Below are 19,334 nucleotides of genomic sequence, written 5' to 3' on the forward strand. Positions count from 1 at the left end.
GGGTGTTCAGCTCCCAAGAAGCAAGGTCTCCGTACCCAGTTCAAAAAGCACTTGGTCTCAGTGGTGGGTCCTTTTGGAGCCACGATGCCAGACTGGTCAGCCTCCCTCCCCCAGACCCGGCAGCAGCCTGCAAACTTGGCCCTACCCAGTTTGGGAACCAGTCCTGGTCAGGGAAGGCAGTGTGACAACAGATTTTCCTGGAGTGCCTACTCGCACCAAGCTATCTGGGAGGCTTCAGAGCTAGAGAGAGTGGGGAGAAAAGAAGGTACAGTCCATACCCTCCAGGAGCCCGAGGACTACCATATTCAGAGGACCACTTCCGTGCTAGACACTTTTATAGGAGACATTGTGTTTGGGCCTTGGAATAATCCTGGTGCCATTATGGTCATCCATCTTATAGATACAGACAAAGAGGCTCAAAGACAAGCTAGGAAGTGGGGGTGCCAGGATTTCAGTCCAGGGTTTTCAGATTCCAGGATACAGGACTGTGCCCAGAGGGTGGAACCACTGCACCAGTGTTCGGGGATGTCCTGGGGAGGGAGGGGTCCGTGGCCCTCCACAGAAGGAGGCAAGGGGTTTCTAAATAAGGAGGCCTTTGATGCTGGCCTGTAGAACTGTAGAACCTTGCCCATGCGGTAGTCCATGGAAGTAGGGATCCAAGGTTCACTCCCAGAGCAGAGAGTGCCAGTGGGAGGACAGTGATGCTGGAAACAGTGGACGCTGAGATTTGTTTTTATCAAATCGCTCGGGCTTACGGTGTCCTCTTAAAGTGAACACTGTAGTTATTTGTCCCAGACTCACCCCTCCTTAGCAGGAGAGAACATACAGCTTCCTCTGCCAAGGCCCGGTTTTAAAAGCCACACTGCAATCGCAATTGAGAGCTCACAGGCCCTCTGGTGGGGGCCCCCACGGTGGGGAGGCAGCCAGAGCCCCAGTCCTCAGCCTCAGCTACAATTGCCAGGCTTCCTGGCTTCCTCCATCCCTCCTTTGTTTCTTGAGCAGCAAACCCCGCCGAAGCACCTAGTAGGAGTGACGTGACGTGTTAGGTGTGCGGTGAGAGATACAGCCTTGACCGTGAACCACGGCGGCGCTCCCTCTCTAAACTCATCTAGGGTTCCGGCCCCTCTCCCTCCATCGGGCGCTCTCTCGGGGTCCGGGGTCCGGCTAGGTGAGGCAGTTGCCCCCTGGCGCTCCCCGGACGGGGAGGCAGGCGCAGGGGGGTGGGGGTGGGGTCCCTGGCGGGTGGCAGCGTGAGGGTAGCAGGCCTGCCCCGCTGGGTCCCCAGGCGGGCGTCTGAGGGGCCGCCTCCCGCTGCGGCCGCCCAGGGAGTCAGGGAGCGTCCCGTTCCCTCGGGCCTTGGCTCTAGGGAGGAGTCCCCGCCGGCTTCCCGGCAGTCGCCACCGTGCCCGACCCACCCGCGCAGCGGCCCTGCGGGGCTGGGCTCGTGCCAGCCGGGCAGCCTCCCGGGCGCGCGGCCGCGGCCCCCCACGCCCCTTCCCAGCCCCGCCCTGAAGCGCCCCCCCCCCCCACGCCCCCGGCTCCGCCGCCGCCCGCCTCCGCGCCACCCCGGGCCCTTGACCGCGGCCCCGGCCGCCTCGCTATTGGCCGGGCGGGTCACGTGTTCGACCGCCAGCCCCGCCGGCCACCAAACGCCCAGAGCACCGCCCCGACCCCGGTCCCCGCCGCTGGCGCGGGCTGGAAGCCAGCCCTCACGCCCTGGCCCGCTCGGGGACGGGACGGGACGGGACGGGGACCCGGGACGGGGAAGCTTCCCCAGCGCCCGGCCTTTCCCGCGGCACACGGCCCGGATCGCTCCCCTAGGCTCAGCCACCGCTCGCTTCCCTCCCGAGGGGGCCGCTCCTTCCCCGCGCCCGGTGCCCACAGTCCCCTGCGCTCCCTGCCCTGCGGACTCCTCTCCCTCCAGCCCGTGGTGGCGGTCGCCGGCACCCCAGCTCACTCATCCCGAGGGAGCCGGGGCCGGCCATCTGGGAGACGTGGGCCTCGGTCACCGGGAACACAACTGCGGAGTCGGGCAACGCGGGTTTAGGGTGTCAAGCCCCCGCGCCAGGCCCTGAACACAGAGTAGGGAGGGAAGCAGGTAGGCTCTTGCCCATTCTAGTGGATAAAGCCAGACACGCCAGGCCTCGCCTGTCACAAGTTACCCCCTATGTGAGCAGAGGCGTTTGTCCTAGCGGATGTTCCACTCTTAGGGCGTCCCTGAGCTCACCCCGCCCTGAGCCCCGAATGCAGCGGGGCACCCTACGGAAAGGGAGAGGGTGGAGGAGCCGGAGCAAGATGAACCACTCCGCAAGAAGCTCCAAGCCCAGGCGAGAACACCGCATGAAAACCCGTAATTACACTGGAAGCCAGTAAGTGCTGCTGGGGGAGGCGTGACTGTGCGCCCCAAGGAGGCCGTGGGAGCAGGCCAGCCTTGTGCGGAGAGTGGGAGCAGAGCCCTTCGCTGAGAAGGGTGGCAAAGCTCCTACTTGCTCGCCAACACCCGGGTCTTCTCGTCCCCAGAGCGGGCCAGGGCCTGATTGGCTGCCCTGGGGGTGTGGCTCAGGGGGCTGCTGAATGGGGTGGGGGAATGGGAGTTTCAATAGGAAGTCTGGTCACAGTGGAATTATGAATAAGCAAACAAAAGGGTAAAATAATAATGATTCACCTGCGACCAGACTACAGCCCTAGCGTCGATCAGAGTCCCCAGGATGGTGCTCCCCTCAGTTGAGCGTCTCCCCAGCGTCTTGGAGCCGCAGAGCAAGTGCTGACCACGGGTGTCCAGCCTGTGGTTTGCTCCACTCAGCGTGATAAAGGAGTGGCAGCCTCCCGCAGGGGAAGGACGGAACAGAGGAAGTATGATGAGTCCCACCCAAGGAATAGCGGCCTGAGGGCTAGATGCTTTCAGGAGGATTTCTAAAAAGGGCTCCAGAGCGCCACAGCAGGCACAGAGCCCTGAGAACTCCCGGTGTGGAATCAGTTGTTCTCATTGGCCACCTGTCGGCTGCCCCCCCTTCAGGGTGCCGGATGCAAAAGGGAGCCCAAGGGTGGCACTAGAGGGGGCAGGCTCTGTGTCCAGGAGGGGAGGGGAGTGTGAACTGGTTCTGCCCCAACAAGGACTCAGGGCTTCTGGGGTGCAGGTGTGGCCCCAGGAACCTCAGCAGCGCCCAAGGCGGCTGTCCCTCTTGACACCCTAAGGCCCTGCCCTTGAGCCGTGCTCTTGATTCTTGTGCCTCCTCTAGTCTCCTCTCCAAGGTTACCTTCAGCGGACCTGGCGTGCTTGTCCTGCGAGCTCTCCCCTTGCTGGTTGCAGGGCAAATGGAACCTCTAAAAGACAGTTGCCAGGACTTATTCCCATACTGGGGCTCCTTGACTGAGGCTCTATGAACTACACTTGATGACCCTAACCCAGCCCAGCAGCTATCTAAACGCGGAGAATCGTGGGAAACGGAGAAGGGGGATCCGGGGTCCCTGGACACCAATGTTCTCTGGACGCGGGTTATACAAGGCCCCACACACAAATATACATAGTCCACATAATGTGGCCTAAAATAAAAATGCTAGCCACTGTGCGCAGGAAGAAATGACAAACTCTCAGGGCTTTTGTTTGCTTTTTGACAAATTCGAGGCATTCAGAGGGGAAATTATTGGAAAAGTCCAGATCTCTCTGGAAGCAGGCACACCCCCAAGGATGATTGAGGCAATCAGTGCCTTCTTTTTAGGTCTCATAAATTCACTCCAGAAGTTGGAGGCCTTGGAAAGCAGCCCATCAGTCTTAAAGGTGAACGTTAAAAAGACCAAGACCAGGGGCGCTCTGACTCCTGATTTTGCATCAGGTCATGATTTCAGGACTTTGGGATGGAGCCCTGGGTAGGGCTCCCTGCTCCGTGGAGAGTCTGCTGGTCAAATTGCCGTGTGACCTTAGGAAGGTCCCCCCCAAGCCTCTGTGAACTTCCGTTTCCTCATCTCTGTAATGGGTTAATAGTCATCCTAACCTTGCAGGGTAGTGATGAGAATTTAATAAGATAATAAGTGGGAAGATAGGTTCAGGACTCAAGAAATGGACACCCTTGTCAGAAACAGAGCTAATAAATGACCCTCAGCCTGGAAGCAGTGGGAGTCGAGCTAGAGGTGTTTTGCTCACATAGTGACCACTCTTCTCTCTTCGCATGTCACTGAAGGCAGAGCTCTCATTTGGGGTTTCCCAACAGTGGCTCCCCAGTTAGATCTGCTTGGACCTACTGGCATGGGCTTGACCACGCCCCACTTCCCATTGCGTCTTGGCTGCCTGGAGGTAGAGAGTGCAGCGTGGACGGTGTGGTGTGGGAAGATGGGAACGGGGCTGCTTTGGCTCATGTTCATCCACCAAGGTCATGGTGGCCAGCCTCGGATGGTTAGGCTGCGGTACACCGAAGGGCCAGAGCTGCTGCTGAAACCACTGTGTGTGACACCTTTTTGCCTTAAGAAAGGAGGGGAGGGGGCGCCTGGGTGGCTCAGTGGGTTAAAGCCTCTGCCTTCGGCTCAGGTCATGGTCTCAGGGTCCTGGGATCGAGCCCTGCATCGGGCTCTCTGCTCAGTGCGGAGCCTGCTTCCTCCTCTCTCTCTGCCTGCCTCTCTGCGTACTTGTGATCTCTGTCTGTCAAATAAATAAATAAATAAAATCTTTTTTAAAAAAGAAAAAAGAAAGGAGGGGAGGGGAGCAGAAACCATCCCAACTTGTCGTCCTGCTCTTGTCGAGACTTCTCCTGGTGGCCTTCTAGAGCTGCGGGACTCCAGCACTCGTGGCCAGCCCTTGCTGAGAAGCCAAAAGGCACGAGGGACAAAGAAGTGAGAAAGCAGCCAGTTTCTCTGGGGTGGCAGCACCGGTACTAGAGTTCATCCTGAGGTGTGGGGAAAGTACTGTGCAGTCTGTACCTCCTCTTCTGAAAGAAGGTTGAATAGAGGGTCTGGAAAGCCTCGATGGAAAGCCTTTCTAGAGCTGCCAGAACAAGGTACACAAACTGGGTGGCTCAAAACAACAGAAACGTCATGTCTTGGTTCTAGAGGCTTGAAGTCCAAAATCAAAGTGATGGCAGGGTCATGGTTCCTCACCTCTTCTAGCTTCTGGTAGCCTCGGGCACTCCCTGGTTTGTGACCCCATCACTCCGATCTCCACCTCAGTCTTCATATGGTCTTCTCTGTGTGTCTCTGGGTCCTCTTGGCTTCTTCTAAGAACACTAATCATTGCACGTAGGGCACACCCTAAATCCAGGGGGATTTCATCACAAGATCCTTAACTAATTACATCCGCCCAAACTCCATTTCCAAATAAGGTCACCTTCTGAGGTTCTGGGTGGACATGAATTTTGGGGAGATGTTATTCAACCCACTACACATTCCTAATGGAATTTTGCACTAATGTAGACATTTTGGGAATTATCTTTATTAGGTATTATTTAGGAGGATGTTGCTGATTGAGCAAAATGTGCTTCAAGGTAGCTTCGAAGGGACGCTTGGGTGGCTCAGTCATTAAGCATCTGCCTTCAGCTCAGGTCATGATCTCCAGGTCCTGAAATCAAGCCCCACATCAGGCTCCCTACTCGGTGGGGAGTCTGCTTCTCCTTCTGCCTCTCCCCCTGCTAATTCTCTCTCTCTCTCTCTCTCTCTCTCTCTCTCTCTCTCTCAAATGAATAAATAAAATCTTTTTTTAAAAAGTAGCTTCTGTTCTCACCAAACTTCTCTCTGAAGGGATAGCCACAAAAACATCCTGCTCACTGTTCTATGCCAATCCCCAGAAAAGTACCAGGTACAAAGTAGGCACTGAATAAATGTTGTTGGACGAATGAATATAATGAAATTCATTTAGTGCCCAAACGGACTTGCCCTTTGGCTGAGAGAATCTGGCAGTGGGCACAAAGTCCTAGGTTTTCCCAACTTCTTACAGAAAGTATTTTTCAGACACATCCAACAAGTATAAAAACAGTCCGAGCTAAGCCTCTCTGGTCTGCCCCACCCAGCCTCCTCCAGTCCCCAGGGTACATCTGAGGGCACCAAGAGCCATGTGGAAACCCGTATTGTAGGTCAGAATCAGAGGCAAATGAAATTTTTAAGCACTGGTGATACCTTGCACATAGCACCATTGACAACCACCCCTAAAGTTCACTCTGGAAAATTAAACAGCTTTTTATTCCACCCCACAAGCATTTACTGAGAGACAATTGTCGTCTTGCAAGCCGGGTGGTGAAAATGGCTTGAGAGTGAGGAAATACCCATTCTACTAAAGGGACCCTATTGTTTTGGGGATGCATATTTTGTTTTCTTTGATTTCCAGAGGGGAAGTGTAATACTAAAAAGGTATGTTTGAAACTGCGAGGAAAAAGCATTGTCCATGTCTAATTGGACTAAATTGAGGATCTGGGCTGCTAGGGTTACTGTTTTGAAAGAGATCGTGCTGCATGCCAGCTTGCCAAGTGGTAGTAATTCCCCATGACCTTCAGGATTGTCTGGGCCCTCTAGCATGGCATTCTTTGGCAGCTGTCACCATTTTCTGCCTTGCTCTTAAAGGCTGAATTGTGTCCTTCCAAAAGATGCTGAGGTCCTAAACCCCAGTACCTGTGAATGGAACTTTATTTGGAAATGGGATCTTTTCAGATGATCAAGTTAAGATGAGGTCATTAGGGTGGACCCTAACCCCATATGACTGGGTGTGCTTATTAACAAAGGGACATTTGAACACAGAGACAGGCGCACAGGGAGAACAGCATGTGAAGATCCCAGTTCTGCTGTCATGAGTGAAGCAACCACCAGAAGCTTGCCGGGAGGCCCAGCTCAGCTCCTTCCCTAGCACCTTGCGCAGAGCAGGGCTCTGCCAACGACCTGATCTCAGCCTTCCAGCCTCCAGGACTATGAGAGGATAAATTTCTGTTGCTTAAACAATTCAGTGTGTTGTGCTTTGTAACCAGCAGCCTGGCAGCGCAGAGGAAAGGAACGCACTCACCTTCCATCCCGATCGCTTCCTCTACCCCCTATTCCGCCCTCCCACTGCTCTGTTCCCTAAATACTCTCTGCACACTGGGCGTCATGTGCTTTGGCTGGGTTGCAGGGTGGGGGGCAGGGATCCTGCCTCCAGGGTTACCAGGGCCAGTCCCAACTTCTACTTGTTGTCCCAGCATAATAGTGAATAGTGCCCCTTTTCACAAGTATCCTGGTGTGGACCGTGTGTTCCATGTCTGGTCAAAGGCCAGCCCAAACATCCCTGCCTCTGGGAAGCATACCCTACCTCCTCCAAGATGTCATCCATTCACCCTCTGGGTTCCCAGGGAGTTACTACGTCATGGCAGCTCAGACGTGATCTTCTCAGCGATGCCTCCCCAACACCCTAACTGACCCAGTGCCCTGGTCACTGCTTTTGGTGTCCTGTGTGGTTTGTAGTCCAGATTGTGATGAGCTAGCTGGGGGAGTTCATGTCCATTACAGTAACCTATTACTCACCCCTAACCTGTGGCGCTGGGGACCACGTCTGTGTCCTGGTGCACAATTTGAATGAAAAAGCACATTCCTTTAAGTGTTTGTCGTTCCCTGTGAGGCTGTCAGTTCTTGCCTGTCTCGGCTGTATCCTCATCTTCTCTGTGCCGCCCCTTAGTGCCTCATACTGTGTTTAGAACATCAGAGGTTCTCAATGCCTGCTTATTGAGAGAGTGTTTAATTTAATTTAGGAACATAACTCAGTGGCTGTACAATACCTGAATACTATTTGCTTCCCTCCTTAAAGGGATACCACATGATATTGGGGTCTTTCTGGACAACAAACACGACTGGGACGATGATCCCTCCCAGAGCGACTGTTCCACTGGGAAAGTAAGATGATATTGCTATAGTAGTCTCCTGCCCAGTATAGCTGCAATGTGAGAGAGGATGTGGGAAATGGCCCATTTCAACCTCTGATCTGGATGATTTCAGGGGAGAGCTGTTGTAGAAATGCACAACGAGTAACTACTCCCATAAATTCAGTCACTGCGAATTTATGAAAGGTTTTTAAAATTTATCTGAGCTACATCAACACCTTTATGAACTAGCTAGGGTAGGAAAAGTAGGGCTGGAAACTGCCTTTATTTAAAAATGTCAAATAGCATGTCTTCAAAGTCATGCCGGTGGCTGTCCAGGAGGGAGCTTTGTAGCTAGCAACTGAGGTTGTGTGCTCCACTCTGCCGTCTACCAGTGCAGTGACCTTGAGCTCCCTGCAGCCTCTCTGAGCCTTGGTTTCCTCATTTGTAATTGAGGGAGGATCACTTTATTCATTTGTCTTCAAAAGTTGTTAGGTAGGCCAGGTAACAAGAGGGGTTGAGAGTGGTTGGGGGACTTGAAAGCATCGGATATACTAGGGGCCTTCTGAGGTGGTCTTCCCAATAAACCCAGAGAGTTTAAAAAGAAAGAAGGAAGTATGGTACTGGCATTAAGATAGACATGTGAATCAGTGGAATAGAATTGAAAGCCCAGAAATAAATACACACACGTATGGTCACCGACTTTCAGCAAGAGTGCCAAGACTACTCGATGGGAAAAGAACAGTACTTTCAACAAATAATACTGCAACAACTGGATATCCACAAGCAGAAGTATGCAGTCGCACCCCTACCTCACACCGTATGTGAAAGGTACCTCAACGTAGACCACGGGCCTCCACGTGAGAGCGAAAACTATAAAACTCTTAGAAGAAAACAGTGGCAAACCTTCATGGTCTTGGATTTGACAACAGTTTCTTCAATATGGCACCAAGAGCACAAGTAACAAAAGAAAAAAATAGATAAATTAGACTTCATTGAAGCGAAAAGCATTTGTGTTTCAAAAGAAACCATCCAGAAAGTGGAAATATGATCCAGGGGATGGGAGAAAACTTTTACAAATCATTTCTCTATAGTGGGGTCGAATCCACTATATGTATGGGGTCGAATCCACTATATATGTATTCTTACAACTCCTTAACACAAAGACACATAACTCAGTTTTCAACAGTGAGCAAAGGATCCAAATAGACACTGCTCCAAAGATAATATGCAAATGGCCAGTGAGCTAATGAAAATATGGTCACCATCATTAGTCATCAAGAAGTACAAATCCAAGCCATCACAATGAGGTACCACTTCACACCACTAGGATGGGGAGAATCAAAAGGACAATTAACAGTTGTTGGAGAGGATGTGGAGCCATTGGAAGCCTCATACACTGCAGGTGGGAATGAAAAATGGTGCAGCCACTTTGGGAAACGGTTTGGCAGTTCTTCCAAATGCCAAGCATAGGGTTACCATATGATCCAGCAATTCAACCAGTGTGTAGCCAAGAAAAATGAAAACATGGGTCCACACAAAAACTTGCACATGAGTGATCTTGAAGTATTATTCACTAAAAGATAGAAACAACCCAAATGACCACTGAAGGATGAATGGATAAACAAAGTGTGGTGTGTGTATATATAAACAATGATGTAATGATTCATGTTATAACATGGGTGAACCTTGAAAAAGTGATGTTGGTGGAAGAAACCAGACCCAAAATACCCCATATTGTAGGATTGCACTTTGATGAAATGTCCAGAATAGGCAAATCTATAGAGAAAGAAAGTAGAATGGTAGTTGCCCCAGGATAATCAGGAGGTAGAAATGGGGAATGGATGCTCATGGGTATGGGGTTTCTCTGGGGACTGGTGAAATGTTCTGGATTTAGATAGTGTGGTTGTACAGCTCTGTGAATACGCTAAAAAAAAATTGACTTGTACACTTTACATAGGTGAATTTTATTGTGTACACACTATCTCAATAAAGCTCTTAAAAGGGGCACCCGGGTGGCTCAGTGGGTTGGGCCTCTGCCTTCAGCTCAGGTCATGATCTCAGGGTCCTGAGATCGAGCCCCACATCGGTTCTCTGCTCAGCAGGAAGCCTGCTTCCTCCTCTCTCTCTCTCTCTCTGCCTGCCTCTCTGCCTCTTGTGATCTCTGTCTCTCAAATAAATAAAATCTTAAAAAAATAAAATAAAGCTGTTGAAAGAGAGAGAGAGAGAGCACAGGCAATGTTCTGTGTTGGGGGGCAGGGGTTAAAGGGATGAAGGTTCAGGATTGGGGAAGGGGAGCTTAGCTTAAGCGGGCTTCCGCCTGCAGCACAGAGACCAGGCAGGGCTTTCCTAGAGCTCCATTCCCTGTCTGAAAAGTTGCCAACCCTCTCATTTCCTGGCACTTCGGCTTTGTTCGCATGAGCCCCGTGGCTGAGGAAAGGCACGTGAGTGGTCTGCAGGTGTCCCTAGAAACACTGCCACTAGAAACATTAAGTATTTTACTCCCTCAGGGCCCCGACCAAGGCAAGGGTTAACAGTTGGAGAAGCGGCTGAGGCTCCATCTGGAAGTTTTTTTTTTTTTTTTTAAGCTTACTTATTTATTTGACAGAGAAAGCATGAGTAGAGGGTAGGAGTAGAGGGAGAGGGAGAAGCAGACTCCCTGCTGAGCAGGGATCCTGATGTTGGCTCACTCCCAGGACCCCAAGATCATGACCTGAGCCCAAGGCAGATGTCTAACCAACTGAGCCACCCAGGAGCCCCTAGGAGGCAGTTTCTAGGGCAATTCCATTGCATGTTGCTCTCCTGCATACCCCAGCCTTTTTCCTGATGTTTTCTTCTGAGTGGAGAGGAAGGGTTTAGGAAGTCACTCTGGGAAAGGACCCACCCCAACAACGCCCATGAGTTTTTGGCAGTGACACAAAGAAGAGGTAGTAGTGTTTATCTTGGAAAGGACCCGTGTTCTTCCTTCCCTCATCTTTCTGGGACTTGGACAATTGCTTACCTCTGGCTCCCTGGGGGAAGCTTTGTTTCTAAAGTGGGACACAAGACCTTCTGTCCTAGGTGGAGGCTAACCCCTTGCAGGGTACAATCAATCACATCTGAGATGAACTACGGAGTCTAGGTTCTTGGTCCTCTTAGTTCAGATTACTGTGGAGGCTTAATTAATATTTTTAAACAACTGTAATAAAACACATATAACCAAATTTGCCATATTAGCCACTTTTAAGTCTATAGTTCACTAGTGTTAAGTACACTCACATTGTTGTATGACCGATCTCCAGAATTCTTTTCATCTTGAAAAACAAACTCTGTCCCCATTAAACAAGTTCCCATACCCATTTCCTCCAGCCCCTGGCAATGGCCATTCTTCTGTCTCCATGAATTTGACTACTTAGGGGCCTTAAATAAGTGGAATGATGTTATAGTTGTCCTTTTGTGGCTGCTTTCCTTCACTGAGCATCATGTCCTCCAGATTCATCCATGTTGTAGCATGTCTCAAAATTTCCTTCCTTTCTAAGGCTGAATAACTTTCCATTGTATGGATAGACCACACTCTGTGAGGCATTCATCCATTGTTGGACACTTGGGTGACTTCCATCTTCTGGCTATTGTGAACAATGCTGCTGTGAACATGGATATACAAATACCTCTTTGCAACTCTGCTTTCAATTCCTTTGGGTATATATCCATAAGTGGACTTGCTGGACCATATAGTCACTCTATGTTTAATTTTTTGAGGAGACACCATACTGTTTTCTACAGTGGCTGCACACTTCACACATTCCCACCAAGGGTGCACAAGGGTTCCCATTCTTCCATAGCCTCACCAACACTTGTGATTTTCTGTTTTTTGGGTTTTGTTTGTTTGATAGTAGCCATCCTAATGGGTGTGAGGTGGTATCACATTGTAGTTTTGATTTACATTTCCCTAATGATGGGTGGCAGAGATCCCCTTATCATGTGATTATTGGCCCTTTGTATATCTTCTTTGGAGAAATGTCAATTTCAGTTCTTTGCTGGGTTTTTAAAGAAGATTTATTTATTTATTTTTGAGACAGACAGAGGCAGAGGGAGAGGGAGAGAATCTCCAGCCGACTCCACACTGAGCACGGAGCCCTACACAGGGCTCAATGTGGGGCTTGATGTGGGGCTCGATCTCACAACCCTGAGATCACAACCTGAGTGGAAACCAGGAGTCCAGCACTTAATGGACTGTGCCACCCAGGCACTCTCGTTGGGTGTTTTTTCAAACTGAGTTATTTGATTTGTTGTTGTTGTTGTTGTTATTATTGAGTTGTAGGAGTTCTTTATACATTCTGTATATTCATCCTTCATCAGATATGTGATTTGCAAATATTCTCTCCCATTCCATAGGTTGCCTTTTCACGCTGTTGGTTGTGTCCTTTGATGCACAGAAGTTTTAAATTTTGATGTAGTCTAATCTCTTTTTACATTTGTTACGTAAGCTTTTGGTGTCATAGCCCATAAATCATTGCTAAATCTGATATCAAGAAGCCTTTCCCCAGTGTTTTCCTAAGAGTTTTATAGTTTTACCTCTTACATTTGGGTCTTTACTCCATTTTGAGTTAACTGTTTGTATATGTTGTCAGGTAAGCACCCAACTTTATCCTTTTGTACATGGATATCCAGTTTTCCCAACACAATTTATTGAAAAGATTATCGTTTCTCTATTGAATGGTCTTAGTGCCCTTATCAAAAATCATTTGACCATTTATGTAAGGGTTTATTCCTGACTTCTCTATTTTGTACAATTGGTCTATATTTTCTCTTTATATTAGTACCACACTGTTTTGTTTACTATAGCTATGTAATATGTTTTTAAATCAGAAAGTGTGACACCTGCAACATTTTTTCTTTTTTTCAAGATTGTTTTAGCTCTTTGGGGTCCCTAGACATGCCATATATATTTTAGGATGCATTTTTCTATTTCTGCAAAACAAACATCATTGGGATTTTGATAAAGATTGTATCAAATCTTTGAATCACTTTGGATAGTACTGGTATTTTAACAATATTAAATCTTTGAATCAATGAACATGGGATGTCTTTCTATTTATTTCTGTCTTCAACTGTTTTCAGCAATGTTTTATAGTTCTCAGTGTACAAATCTTTCACCTCCTTGGTTAAGTTTATTCTTAAGTATTTTATTCTTTTTGACTGATTAATCTAAATAACAAAATGTCATTCATGCTCAACAAATATTTGCTGACATTTGGGTTTTTTCCTCTTTCATTTCTTCCTTTCTCACATATTCTGTTTCAAGTTTAATGTTGGGTATCCAACTCTTTCAGAGTTTGCAAAATAGCATACTATGCACTTCAACATGAATCAGGCAGCCCCCTCAAAGTCAAAGATAAAGCTCTTTTTAAAAATCTGTTTTGAGTAAAACACACTCGAATGTATCATGAAACAGTTCCTCATAGGGCTTCCTTCCTCAAAAAATTTTTTAGTGTAAGACTGAGATTTAAAAAAAACTCATAATTGGCCAGAGAGGGTGGGCATCTTGTGAGTTGGTCTTTCTTTTCAGTTGCTTTGGTTTGATTTGTGATATGACTTGAACCTGGGGCAATTTTCTCACCAGGCTGCTTGTAGACTAGACCTCAAAATCATCCCTAAACACCCTACATTTATCTAATGATGAGGGATACAAACAAGGCTGGCCCTTGGAAACCCTGTGATGTCATAACAATAATCTCTGCATGTCTAGCCTCTGTGTCCAAGAGGCCCTGGGACCAAAAAAAAAAAAAAAAAAAAAAATCTGTGTTTCTCTTTTATGTGTTTTCACGTTCCACTACTTGGATGGAACTTCTACAGCACCTGGGAAAATAGACCCTGCTGACCAGCAGGACCTCTCCAAAGAGGTCCCAAACTCAACACTGAGCTTTATGAGAAAGTAGAAGGCAAACACCAGCAAGAAGCAAGAGCGCTCTCCTCTGCTGTGAACAGAGTCCAGCTTGACCCTTGGGTGTTCTGGAGCCCCTCCATGTGTGTGCTCATAGGTCAAAGAGAGAAGATGGGGGAAACTTCTGGTTTTTAGAGTCTACAAGTGTCATGCTCCCTCTGTTCAGACTCACCTTCCAGGTAAGTACTCCCCTTTTCACCCCCATGGGGCTTGGCCACCATCTTCTTCCAGTGGGGCTTTTCCGTAGCCCCAACCAATCTCTTGCCTTGTAGCACACCCTCGGTATGTGTAGGGTAAGCCTTACCACCTTCTCCCATTCAAAAACCAGGGCCTCTTAAAAACAACCAAGCAAACAACCAAACACAAACAGACTGACAATTCTGGGCTTACCGGAAACTTACCAGAGGCTACTCACCCTCCTGCCCACACGCCTCTAAACCTCAGCTTTATAGAAGTATAACCTATCCACAATGAAATTTACTCATTTCATGTTTAGAGTTTAATGAGTTTGGGCAGCTGTATACCATCATGTAATCACCGTCACAAAGTATAGAACATTCCCCTCACCCCTAAAACTTCCCTCTTGCCCCTTTACAGTCAATTCCCTTCCCACATCTCTGGTTCCAGACAACCACAAATCTGCTCTCTATCACTGTAGCTTTGCCTTTTTCCAAATGTAATATAAATGGAATCATACAGTGTATAATATTTTGTATATTATTTATTTCATTCAACATATGGTTATGGGGGCTCATTCATGCGGGAGTGTGTATCAGTGGTCCTTCCTTTGTATTGCTTAGTAGTATTCCATTATCTGTGCATATCACTGTTTTGCCGTTCAGCAGCTGATGGGAATTTGAATTGTTTATCTATTTGACTACTATTTTAAAAGGCTGCTCTGCATATTTGTATACAAGTCTTTTTGAGAGCATACACTGCCATGTCTCTTGGATAAATAGCTAAGAGTGGTATTTCTGGGTCCTGTGTACTTTTAACTTTATAAATCACTGTGAAACTGTTTTCCAAAGTGGTTGCATCGTTCTTCTCAGGCTACTTTTTAAATAAAGAGTGGGAAGGAAAGAAATGAAGAAAAGGGGAGGGAGGGAGGGTAGGCATGAGGAGGAGGGAGGTGGAGCCACTTACAATAAGCCTATAAAATTAGGTACTAATATCCCCATTTCCCGGAGGAGGAAACTGAGGTTTAGAGAGATGTACTTCCCCAAAGCCACATACCTAACAAACATGGAAGAGCTGGGAAGTTCAGGGGCTTTCTCCCACCTTCTCCCACCTCTCTTCCCACTGGCCAGCCTGTGGAACACTGCTGCCTTGACATTCTAGACCACCTTCACCTGGATCCTTACTATGCTAGGACACAGCGACCATGAGAACTGGCATTTGACTCCTTTTTTCAGAGGCAGTAGCTAATGATTAGAAGTAACTTTCTCAAGACCAACAGTTTGCTCCTCCTGACAAGGATGCCCCTTCCCTTCCTCCACTCTGGGCTCAGTGTAATGAACCTGCTAGAACAAGGTGGTGGCAGTCCCCAGCCTACAACAAGGGTGGGGACTGGTAGGGTAGAGCATCAGCACAGGGCCGCGTGTGAGGATGCTGGAGAGAAGCAGGAAGCAAAACTTTGCCTTTCTCAGGCCTGCTTCTTACCCAGGAGGCTGGGAGTGGGGGGCGCAGGTATGCCTGGCCGGGCCATGGATGTAGATTCCTGCTGGTCCTGTCTGCTCCACTTGCCCAGATTTGGGAGAACAGGCTGAAGCCCCAGGGACAGGAGGTCTCTTTGGCCTAGGTCTTAGCCAAAGCTGGGGGACCTTGGCGAGGGGGAAATGGGTGCAGGATGTCCTACCCAGGAAGGTTACTGAAGAAGCAGCATTATGTCCCGTCTCTTGCTGCCCCCTTCCTATTGTCCTGGAACCAGCCACTCCCCAACAGACCCCCATGCCTTTGGTGTATGTGCATGTGCCCGTGTGTGTGTGTGTGTGTGTGTGTGTGTGTGTAAAATGCAGGGAAGCCTGGAGAACCCACAAACAGATACTCACACTCATACTTCGAACTCAGGCACTGGAGTGGTGGTGTCAGTTAAGTGACTGACTCTTGATTTCAGCTCAGGTCCTGATGATCTTGGGGTCCTAGGATCCGTCCTTGTGTTGGGCTGTGCCCTTGGTGTAGAGCCTGCTGGAGATTCCCTCTCCCTCTCCCTCTGCCCTCCTGCTCGTGCTCTCTTTCTCTCTCTCTCAAATATGTAACTCAATATTTTCTCAAAAGGTTGGGGGCTAAGTGCCTGGGTGGCTCAGTTGGTGAAGCGTCCAAATCTTGATTTCAGCCCAGGTCCTGGCCCTGACGTGTGCTCCCTCTCTCAATAAATAAATAAATAAAGAAAATCTTAAAACAACAAACCACAATACCACAACCTCCTCCATAGCAAGGTGGTCAAAGAGCTACCCCCCTTCCTTCAGCTGATTGTCACACCCACAGCGCAAGGCAGGGGTCACTGTCTGCGTTCCACAGGCCAGACACTGGCATTCTCACTGGACTTCTCTGCCTGAGCTGTGTCCTTCAGAGCTGGAGCTGGGGTAACCTCCTTAGGCTGAGCAATGTCCTTGCTCTGAGGTCCCTGTTGAGCAGAGGGCTTCAGCCTCATCCTTGAGTATTGTGCCTACTGTAGGCAAGCTCTCCCCGCTCCGGCGGTTGCCCTCTCTCCATCCGCCTCTCCCTCGTTCCAGGACTCACAGATCATCAGTCAGGAGCCCAGCAGGGAGCTGCTCTCGCATGCAATTCATACAATCAAGAAGCATTTACTGAGTGCTTTTTGTAATCCAGTACAGCAATGAATGTGAGGGGAGTTGGCAAGGCCACATGTAAGCAAATGATCACATCAGTGCGATGAGAAGGGCTCTGGGAGGGCTAATTCTTCCTGGCCCAGGAACAAGTGCTCTTCTGCTGCCCTTCCAGGAGTTTGGCCAACCCAGCAGAAAGAAACAGCAAAAGCGCAGGGGGCTGGAAGGAGGAAAGAACATGGTGCATCCAGAGAACAGAAAGAAGGTTTCTGTGATTAGACCAGAATTTGGAGCAAGGAGAGAGAAGAGGCACATTGGGAGAGTAGGAGGGTTGGACTCTGAAGGGCCTTGTTACTCACCTAAGTCTGGACTCTGCAGTAAGTTTAGTGCGTGTGTGTATGTGTGTGTATTGTGTGTATACATATAGTGATATATAGTTGTATATAAATATGAATACACACACTAGTATCAGGTAAAACATTGTTTTTAGATGCTGGGGTACTAACTAAAGAGCAAAAAGATGTTTAAGTGCTCCTATTTACCATCGTTTACTTGAACTGTTTGTGTGTGTGTGTGTGTTTGTGCATCTATCTATCTATCTATCTGTAAATTAATGTGCAGCCCAAGGAATATCACACCTATTCTTCTCTGTCACGTTAAGCTTGTTTTATTTCATTACACACGGAATTCTCTTCCTGAAGTTGTCTTCCTTCTGGGTTTTTTTTTTTCCCCCTTTTCCTTTCTTTTTACTGTGTTAATGGTCGTCTGCCCCCAAACCTCAAAAAAGCAGAAGGGACTAAGTCCTGAAATGTTTTCTTTCACTAAGTCTCAAGAGAGTTCTTGGAAAGATGCTGACGCAGCACGAGATACACCTCAGCGGCTCGTTCGCTTCGCGAGTTGTGGATTCCGCGCCCGCGTCAGTGCCACCCCTTCTTTTTTCCCCTAATGGTATCTCAGCTTCACGCAGCCCCCCATCCGCACCCGGTAACAGCTCCATTTAGTGACATCTGCTGAAGTTTCATCCAGAGAGGTTTTCCCCGTGGATTTCCCCATTATTGAAGGAAAACAAGGGGACTCCGAGGAGTCCTGGGACTACGCTTCCTAGCGGCCTCCGTCGGGCTCCTACGCCAACTTCCCTCGCGGGGGCGGCTCCTTAGCGTCTGCGCCCGGCCCCCTGGCATCGCATTTAGAACTACAACTTCCAGATGCCTTCACGCGCCGGACCTTTCAAAGAGGGCTTCCCAGCAGCCTCCAGGGTGAAGAGCCCCGCCCCTCGGGACGCCCGCAGAGGCTTTCCCGGCGCCTTCCGCCCGTCTCACCCATGTCACGTGGCGCACCCTCGCCAACCGGCGCGCGGAGGAGGGCGGCGGGCGGTGGCCAGAGGCGGGGAGGCCGCAGGGGGCGGGCCCTGAAGGGGGCGGAGCGGGGCCCGGGAGCCGAGCAGCCTGGCAACGGCGGTGGCGCCGGGACCCCGAGGTGGGTGCGCGCTCGCGGCAGGCCTGGCTCAGAGACGGCCGCTGCGGGGACCTGCGGTGGGGGGCCGGGAAGAGGAAGTTGGGACTCCCTGGGCTGACGGGGCCGGCGGGTCCTCGCCATACCCGCGGGTGTAGATGGCGGGGGTGTGTGTGTGGGGGGGGAGGTTCGCCCGAGCGCCTCGCTGTCCCTGCCGGCTAGGGCTGAGTGAGGCCGGGGAGCTGCAGGCAGGTGTCTCCCGCTTCCTCCTGTTCCCTCCGCCCAGGGTCCCGGGCCGGCGACGGGCGAAGGTCGGGGCTGGGATCGGGCCCGAGCGGGGGACTCTGGGGGCGTCGCGGCCGCTCCCCGGACTTTGCTTCCCTGTCCTGGGGCGGGAGCGGGCTGAGCTGCCGTCCTGCCTCCCCGGCGACGCGCCGCGGCTGGTCCGTGCCTTGGCCCTCCGCCTGGGGTGGGTGCCCGTCGCATCCCCGTGGGTCCTGCGGAGCGGCCGCAGCCTGCCTCTGGCCGGGAAGCCCCATGGGGTCTCTCTAACAGAGTTTCAGTGTCACGCACGGGAGGTTTATCTGTTTTTGCAACAGTTGAGAGGCGATCTGAGAGGGAACGGTTAGTTCCCTGATACGCAGTCGGAAGTGTGCACAGGCACGAGCAAGCGCCCTTTGCCGGGTTGCCTCCCTTAACTGTCTTTTGCTGTGCTCAGGAAGTGAAAACTAATTTTAGTTTTTGCCTAAGCAAATATGAAATGAATCTGCTGTAAAGATTATATTGCGTGCTTTATAGACGCATACAAAGTATGAGGTGGAGTGACTTGTGACTGGTTTTTAAATAGACATAATAGACCTTCACAATAATGAAATCATGGCATATTAGAATTGACTTCGACCTTGAAGTTCATAGTAGTTCGTTTCCAGAATGGGGAAACTGAGGCCCAGAGAGTGTAACCCTGTATGATATTATAATAATAGGACCCAGGATTTGGGCAACCTAATGGCAAAGCTTATATCATGAGTCAGGTCTCTGGGGAGTATCTTGGCTTCTGTGGAACCCGGGCACTTTTTAATTTTTTTTATTTATTTTATTACAGCTTAGTTTGGTTCCTTGTGAAGTCTCCACCTTAGAGCCTTGAGATTAAGCCATTGATTTTGCTGTAGTTCAAACTATTTTGAATTTCCTTCAAAACCAGTTTACCAGCCAAATAAGACAGGCTTGTTAGTTTATAGACACATTTTGCTTTCATCTGACATATATTTTGGGCACAATCACTTATTACCAGATTTGACTCAATGACTTTTGGCTGTTTCACAAAACCAAATGTATCCTTGAGAGATGCCGCACCATGGAGTAGATTTCAGCCAC

General features: G+C 49.6%; 1 protein-coding gene across 8 annotated transcripts in view; it reads left to right on the forward strand.

The window, feature by feature from the left end:
• Positions 1-1,682: 1,682 nt before the first annotated feature.
• Positions 1,683-19,334, forward strand: part of MTM1 (myotubularin 1) — a 106,539-nt gene continuing 88,887 nt past the window's right edge. For 4 of the 8 annotated variants that reach the window (XM_059156457.1, XM_059156458.1, XM_059156460.1 and 1 more), the window contains exon 1: positions 17,902-17,984. The gene's annotated coding sequence lies outside the window, so the exon portion shown is untranslated. Of the gene's footprint in view, positions 2,370-13,634; positions 13,902-17,901; positions 17,985-19,334 lie in introns of those variants that run through there. The other 4 variants (XM_059156454.1, XM_059156459.1, XM_059156456.1 and 1 more) reach the window with 3 other exon arrangements.

This window comes from Mustela lutreola, chromosome X (assembly GCF_030435805.1).
Source record: "Mustela lutreola isolate mMusLut2 chromosome X, mMusLut2.pri, whole genome shotgun sequence".
NCBI lineage: Eukaryota > Metazoa > Chordata > Mammalia > Carnivora > Mustelidae > Mustela > Mustela lutreola.